This window comes from Colossoma macropomum, unplaced genomic scaffold (assembly GCF_904425465.1).
Source record: "Colossoma macropomum unplaced genomic scaffold, Colossoma_macropomum, whole genome shotgun sequence".
NCBI classification, from domain to species: domain Eukaryota; kingdom Metazoa; phylum Chordata; class Actinopteri; order Characiformes; family Serrasalmidae; genus Colossoma; species Colossoma macropomum.
Window position 1 is genome coordinate 20964432 of NW_023494803.1, and position 8437 is coordinate 20972868.

General features: G+C 36.2%; 1 long non-coding RNA gene across 1 annotated transcript; it reads left to right on the forward strand.

The window, feature by feature from the left end:
* Window positions 1-1833: 1833 nt before the first annotated feature.
* On the forward strand, window positions 1834-2879 carry LOC118823332. Its single transcript, XR_005008521.1, has 3 exons — window positions 1834-1934; window positions 2200-2274; window positions 2789-2879. It is a non-coding gene; the product is annotated as an uncharacterized LOC118823332 (long non-coding RNA).
* Window positions 2880-8437: the final 5558 nt, after the last annotated feature.

An 8437-nucleotide genomic window follows, 5' to 3' on the forward strand; every position in this document is an offset into this window, starting at 1 on the left:
CAAGGCATTATTTAAGATAGTAATGAGCTAAATGTATACAAAATCAGCATTTATTGGGGTAGGTGGGAGGTGGCTGTCCCAAACCCTAACCCCTAAATTTCAGTTTGTGAAGATAATCCTTACTTTTTTATAGTGTTTTAAAAGGTTTTGATTTCTTTTAAGGTGGAGATGAAGGATTTACATTTATAATTAACTGTCCCACTATAAATAACTATAAATAAATTACTATAAATAACTGTCTCACAATGTACATCTCATGATATACAAAAAGCTCAGGTGACTAGTAGTTTTAGAAGTAGAAGTTTCTCAAGTTTTGACCTGCTACTTTTGTGCTTCTACTCCAGTCATTATTTCACTGAACTAACAATAGTTTTTAATATGAGTTTAGGCCACTCCACTCACGTCTACTTGTGAGTCACTCTAAAAAAATGCTCCTAAATGATTGGCTTGGACATTCTGCATTCTAGGAAAAATCTTTATTGGTATAGAATCTTTACATGATGTGATGGTTCTTTGTACTGAAAAAGACTGAAAAGGTTGAAAAATGAGAAGGTTCTGGAAAACTTAAAACAGAAACAGAACTCTTTGGCAATAATTCAGCTTGTAATGTTTGGAGAAAGAAGGGTTGCGCGTATGATCCTAAGAACACCATACACACAGTGAAGTATGGAGGTGGGCGCATCATGATATGAGATCTGCTTCTCTGAAATCAGTTCTGGGGCTTTACATGTCATCAAAGGAAAGGGAATGTACCTGGACATATTATTAAATACTTTAATAATCTGATATGAAAAGGTAAAGATTTCAACAAAACATTGACCCCAAATATGCAGCCAAAATAACTCAAAACTGCTTTCTAAAGAAGTGCATACATGGCCAGGCGCATCTCTGACTTGAATCCCATTTAAAATTTATGAAGGATGTTGAAATTGCGAGCCCATTAGAAGGATCTTTGTAACCCTCGGGAACTGGAGATGGTTTGCCAAGATGAATGGGCCAAAGTTAAACCACCATGCTTCAAAAAGCTCTTTACCCCTTAGTGTAGACATCCCATAGCAGTGTATGCCATTTGCATCAAGCTACTAATGTTGTTCTTTTGTAATGTCTAAATACTTTTTCCCTATCAAATAAAATAAAACCCAAGTATCTGCCAAATGGTAGCTTTACAGAAGAAGGCAGTGCTCTTATCTTTAAATGTAAGTTAATGTAAAGATATTTTATTCCAAGCAATTTTGGAGCATTTCTTTTGGTCCATTAATCATGAAATTTTGATATAATGTAAAGGGCAGCTGCTACACCTAAATGCTCAAATGATGCAGAAAAAAATCGAATGGAGCAAAAGACATTATGTGTAAATTTGAAGTAGATATATGCACTGGAAATATAAACAAACATGGTTGGATACTTGTTTGCTCACACTGTATAGATCAGAATGAGCTTGAAAAGAATAACCATAAAGCAGTCTGCAAAACCAACATTCACTCCATCTTGTTTATTTGAAACCATAGGGTGGTCTGATGCAAGAGACTGACATGATGCAAATGACTCTTAATTCTGTCTGTACAACATGTTTAATTCTGCATAAACGCACTCAGGCTAAAAAAAAAGGCACCGCCAATATCTTGGTGTTGAGCACCGATTTGTGATTGCATGCGATTCAGAAGCGTGGCCCCGGTCGCAGTGGAGCGAGCTTCTCAGGCAATCCATAATAGATGATGAAATTTGGCAAGCGGTCGAGCCTTATGGTCCATTCTTCCTCCTGCAGCTGCTTGTTTTCCCACAACTCATCTGTGCTGACCAAGTTGTGTGTGCATGAGCGTGCGCATGTGTGGGTGTGTGTGTGCGCGCCCATGCCCGAGTCCGTATGTCACCGGCTTTGCCCACGAGCACTTCACCAGCAACTTTCCGTCCTTCAATATGTCTGAAGAGAGAAGGTTTGACTTTCTGAACAGCTTCTTAGAGAAGTTTAGAAAAGTGAAGAATTCAAACGCCCTAGAATGAAAGTATGTTTGGACTGTTAGTTGAAACTTGTGTACTGTGAGTTAGAGTAGTGGAGGTCAGTGTGGAATAGCAACTGAATATAAGCATCACTGATTAAAAAAGTTAACTTGTTCTAACTTATTAAAAAGACTCAACATTCTACATTTAGTAGGGTTGGAAGTTGATCCCAAAATGGTCGATTCTCTTTTCTCTTTGCAGGTATTTGGGATTGAGAGTCCGCTCAAAAAATGGCTTGGACCTGCCTGAAGGTGACAATCAGCGGAGTGGAATCAGGTACAGCCCCCAATAGTCAGCAAAGTGCATTTAGCGAGAATTAGTTCTCCAAATTGCCTTGCTGAGGTCTACTAAGTATATTTAAAATGACATCTTGTGTCCTTGAGGAGCAATGGAGGTGGAAGCGCATGTTAATATGCCAAGTTCCCATTAAAACCATAAATCATAAAAGTATATTATGTACTTAATACTGTACTTTTTATGAGGCCAGATCTTTTTCCATGTTCCCTTTTCATTTTTGTAATTCAAGAAAATGATTGTAAGGATCCGACTTCATTTATAACTATCACATGGAATCAGAATTGGGGTCGACTCCAAAGTTCCTGGAAATGAAACAAATGTATATATTCAAGTAAACTTATGTGTTTTTATGTACTTGAGATTGTACATTGACCGAAATTGAATTTTTACATTCATTCAGCTTACATGATTCAAAACCTGAAGGCTCTGTCTTCAAGCCAAAGATGCAGATGAGGAAGGCTTTTACGACACTGAAGCCTGTTCTGTTTTGTAGGATCCTTCGAATGTGAGAATGAGAAATCAACTGGACTCGACTGGTGCATCCTTCACTCACCCACAGTTCTTCACATGCAGCACAAAACCATTTAACCTCTTTCTGCAGGCCTTCTAGTGGCCATTCTGCTGGCAGAACTGAAATTAACTCTGATCTTTCTAGTTAATATAATCAAATAACATATTTTTTCCCTGTATTTTTCCCTGTGTTTTCAGATTAATTAGGACACTGTCGGCTCTGTGTATGAAATGCTGTGACTCTATGTTAAGCTGCTAGTGAGCAATGAGGAGTAAAAGGGAAGGGGTAAAACCCCCCTGCTGTGAAAACAGTTCACACCTCTCCACAAAGACAAGCCAAGATAAAATGGTGACTGTAGATGTCCTCGTATTAAAAGTTGTGTACAACTACAACAAGAAAAAAGCATTTAAAAACAATAAAAACACTTCTATAATTTTATAATTGTTAACTTGTTGCAACTACAAAGACAAAAATTTCACTTCCAAGTTTGTAAATCATACATATATCCACTTCATATTCCATTAATGTTACTGAATAAGAAAAAAATATTGCATAGTTCAACTGAGGATCCTGTAAAACAGACAGAAATAGCATATTATGGCTCCTATGAAAAATGCTTAAAAACGATGGAAAGAGCTGCAAGATGCATGAATGCTTGTAATGAAATTTTAATGTTTTGAAATGCAGGTGTAATGAAAGTGTCACATTGCTTACATTAGTAAGCCTTGATGTGTCGATACAGCTTGCTAAGGCCATCTTGAATGTGCATGAATGAGCACTGAAGTGGAGGCTTCATATACCAGAGCTAGCAAGGTCTCTCTTACCTCCGCTACAGCTGTCACTTTGAGACAAATCTATGGTTAACAGCCTTCATTTGAAGGCTCACAGGAAGCAGACAGTGATAATGTAGTAGAAATTTTATTGAGCTCCTCAAGGCTTGAAACTCTATTGTGTTTAGGTACGTGGGGCCTTGACCACTGTGTACCACCATGACACCCTTCAAAGCATTTCTAGATCCTTTTTATGTTGCTCTCATCACAGTGCTTTAATTGTGATGTTTCAAAATGTACACCACAGGCCAAAAGTTCGAAAGCAGCACTAGTAGCTTATAGAAGCTAATCAAGTAACTAATAGGAGCTAATACTGGTTCATCAATCAAGTAACTAACAGGAGCTAATACTGGTCCATTAGTAGTGTGCAAACTACATGCCTAAACTAACCTTTTTTCTGTGATCAACTTTTTATTGCATTTTTCATCATGTTTTACAACAAGGGTGGAGAGAGTTAAGGGGGAGGGGAAGGCAGGACGGAGACATACATTTTAGGAATACACACAAATCAAAAATAAAGCAAAGACAAAATATAAACAACTACACAACTAAACAGCATCACATAATATAATTGAAAACTAAAGCTCTTGAATAGAGTCATATAAATTCTCCCAGTTTCTTATTGTTTTCTGTTTTGCCTTGTTAAGCTTAGCTGTAAGATATTCCATCCAAGCTATATTTTAAAAAAACTAGATATCCAGAATTTCATAGCTGAAAGTTGTGGGGCAATCCAAAGAAAACTGAAGAGCAGAGTCATCATTTACAAGACCTAAACTAACTTTTTAAGAATAAACATGAAAGTGGCAGCAGCAATATTAAGTATAATAATATAGAAAAGAATGATTTGACTAAATGACTGCAGCAGTAGTGTACAACTAAATGTTCTTCTGCATGTTGCATGCAATTACATATTTCCACCAGAGAGGTCTCCAGATCCCCAAATCCTACATAATGTTGCTTTAATTCCTAATCATATGCACATGACCTCTCACATTCAGATGTTCCTGGAGGCAGAATGAACTGAATCAGTTCTGGTAAATTTGGAGTCTGTAATTTAAAATTGGTCAATGTCAGAAACAGTAAAAGAGTCATAAATACTTTCTCATACACCTTCCCATACACTACAAGAACATAACTGTCAAGAAGTAGGATATTTTGAAAAATAATTCTAATTCACTTAAAAATCAATCAATATGAAATCAATATGTATCTTTTTTTATCTATTTCTTCCATATCTCTGGTCAAATTAAGCATAAATCATCATATGGCATTTTAAAGGCAAACTTCTTGTTTTTATATGATCTGACTGAGGCATAATGACTTCTACCCACCTCAAAAACATCTTCTGATATTTGATTCTGTCACTGTGCACCACTGGCTGGAAAAGTAATAGTAACCAATAATATGATGTTGTTTAGTATTAACACTTTCTTTGTTAACACTTTCTTTTACAGTCTGACAGGTTCTAGGTGTTAACTGGGTAATTGTGAGATACAATTACTACTAAGTGGTTATTTTGGGTAACATGATGGTGCCTCCATATTTGGATCATTATTTGGAGTAACAAGGTAATAAATTCATACATTCTCAACAAATTTCACAGTAATGTCACACACAGCAAAGTACAGCAGAAACACACGACATGAACAACATCATAAGATCTTACATTGCCTGAAAAACAACACTGACTTGGGGCTGTAAGAGAAAGCAGTGGTTCTTACTGGGTCCTTAACATTTAGAGACTTTTCCCATTTATTTTTCTGCTTAAGCACATACAATTACAGTGAAATTCTGTGCAAATTTGTCAGTACTTACAACTCTTTACTCAAAATAATTTCAGGCATATCAGTGCTATTTAGTTACACTGGCCCTTATTCATCAACACTGTGTAAAAAAGAGCACAGATTTGACTACTTTAAACAATGTACAAACTACTCTGTGTCGGATTCATGAAACTTTTGTGTGACATGGAAACAAGGAGAAATTGAGCACAAATGATGCATGAGCTTCAGTTCATAAAATCAAGTGCAAGCCTACCAGCACCTCATTTACATGATATACATGATTCGCTGGGGAGCAAATGAAATGAAAGCAGTCAGTGGATCGTGAGCCAATAGCTGAGCTTGTAGATGGAGTTTGAGGCTGTTGTAGTGTTAAAATTGCCATGACTGGAAATAATGAAATGTGAAATAAACAAAATGTCTTAGTTTTTTAAGACAGTAGAATGATGTGATTGGGTAATATGATTACTTTCCTAAAATAACATATATAAATGCTGCATTATTGCAGCATATGAGACATTTCTGCACCAGCTGTGTTTTGTATTGTTATTTTTTGGGGGGAGTGTCAGTACTAGACTCTTTAAATAGATGAGTCTTCAAGGGTTCTTTAATGAAACCAAATGATTCTGTACAGAACCATGAACACTCAAAGGACCATTTCCTGCTTAAATGGTTCTTTGCAGGGTGAAATGGTTGTTCAGATTGATGGATGTATGTATGTACTGTAGATGGTTCTCTATAGAACATTTTTGAAGGGTTCTATATAGCAGCAAAAAGGTTCTGCTGTTGTTATAATGTCAAGCCTTTTTGGTGTTATATAGAATCATTTTTAACTCATTCTCCATCAATCTGAAAAACAATTTCACCACGCAAAGAAACATTTCAGCATGCAAATGGTTTTTTGAGTATTCATGGTTCTACATAGAACCATTGGTCTTTACCTTTGAAGAACCATTTTTTAAGTGTAGTATAAAAAAAAACACAGTATAATATGTATTTAAATGTAACACAGAACAGTTAAAGCATTCCTATGAGTGATATTATAGAGTATATTGATAATAGTTTTGGTTAGTTAACCACAAAAAGGTTTTTTTTAGGTTGTTGAACTGTTCCACACAATTTTACATACACTACCAGATGTGATGGTGAATTCTGAATTGATGAATAACAAAATTGATGGTGAAATTTTATTATCAGATTTGACTGGACACAACTTTGATGAATAAGAGCTATTGACTTGGTACTTAGCCTTTTTTTACCCCAAGACATTTCAGTGTAATTTGAAGTTTCCCAACATGTTAACTGAAGTAATTACCTAGAACTTAGGGGGACTGTTAAAGACGTTACCAAGCGTTACCATCATGTTTTACCTCCCCCTCCCTCCACCCCCCACCTATCACTGAGACAAAACACCTGGGTAGCTCAGATACTCTCCGTGATACACTTCACACTTTTCCCACCCCGTTATGGAAAGAAAATGCGTTTTTGATTTCCGATTCACTCAATGCATCTTGTTGAGAAGTGTCATTTTGGTTAAAGGACCAATTCGATCTGTGTGCTAATGAATCTGTGTTTGTGTTGTTGGTTCGATGGATGGATACAGTGTGTTTTGGATGCCGTCTTTGTGTGTGAGTAAGATGCACATGAAGAACAGAGAGGAGTGTAATTCCAAACCCTGTGCCTTTTCTCTCACCGTGACTCACTCAGCTACAGGCATTTATCTGCTACACAGGTGAAAAGAGTCATTACCAGCAGAACACAGTGTAAAGTGCTTCCAGCTCTCTATGCCTCTCCTCTGCAGCATGAAGTCATTATATGGAGTTGTTCTCTTCAGATTCTTTATGCTTGTCACTCCTAATAATCAAAAACAAATTTCAGTCAAGTTCAGTCAAGAAATGATTCACATAACTAAGAATAAGGCAGACTAATAAAGCATGACTCAAGACTTTTTAGTACATTTAAGCAATAGTTTAGCCAAAACTCAAATTTAATTATCTCAACTGTAGACAATCAGCCAAGAAATGTTTGGCATCTGAACTTTGTTTCTTTGGTTTTAAACTGCAGTTGTCAAGTCATATGCCACTCAATTAGCATTGTGCAGATTGCATACCTAAACCATGATGTTAAATTGTTAAATAATATTGAATAGATGTCCATATGTGCTTCATGATACTGCATGACGTGAGGTGACGATGACGGAAAATGGAGGTATGTCACACAGTCGCATATCTAGGATCTTATGGGCCCAGTGCAAATACTACTACTACTATAATAATAATAATAATAATAATAATAATACAAATTGGGGACTCACACAAACATTACATTCAATTAATAAAACAAAAATGACACTTTATAGTCTATTTAATCAATATTGTTTATGTCTTAAAAGAGTTCTCAAAACATGCCACTCCACCCACTAGCATCTACATTAATCTAAATATGTACATTACACTACCTATTTAAGATTTTAGAGTTTGATGAATTGATGAATATATAATTTTGGTTGTGGATTCTTTAGAATACACTGATGAGATTCTTTAAGAATAAGAGATAAATAGACACCAGGGCTGTCTGTGTAGTGTTGATGGAAGCTAACTGGTGTGTATTTTGTTAAAAAAAAGTCTTTCTGTGAGTCATGGGTGCACAGTTGCATCAGTATATGTACATGGGCCCCAGTGAGATCGCACCCCCCCAACAGAAGATCCCAGTAGTTCTTCCCCTGATGCATAGCTGCAATAGTAGTATCTTGATGCCTGAATTTTGTCTGTAATTTTGTCTATTTTTACAGATACACAGTGTCAGAAACCACATAAACAAGTGTGTTTAAAGCTGCTCTATGCAAGATCTTTTATAAAATTTTTAAAAGACAGAATATGGTGTCTTTGCGCTACTGCACCTCACAAAGAAATAATACGAATTAAAATGTCTGAGGTGTCGGATTGGATTTTTTGGGAGTTTTTCTTTATGTATTAATGTCACACACACAGTATCAAAAAGGTCTGGCTCGATGTTTAGGA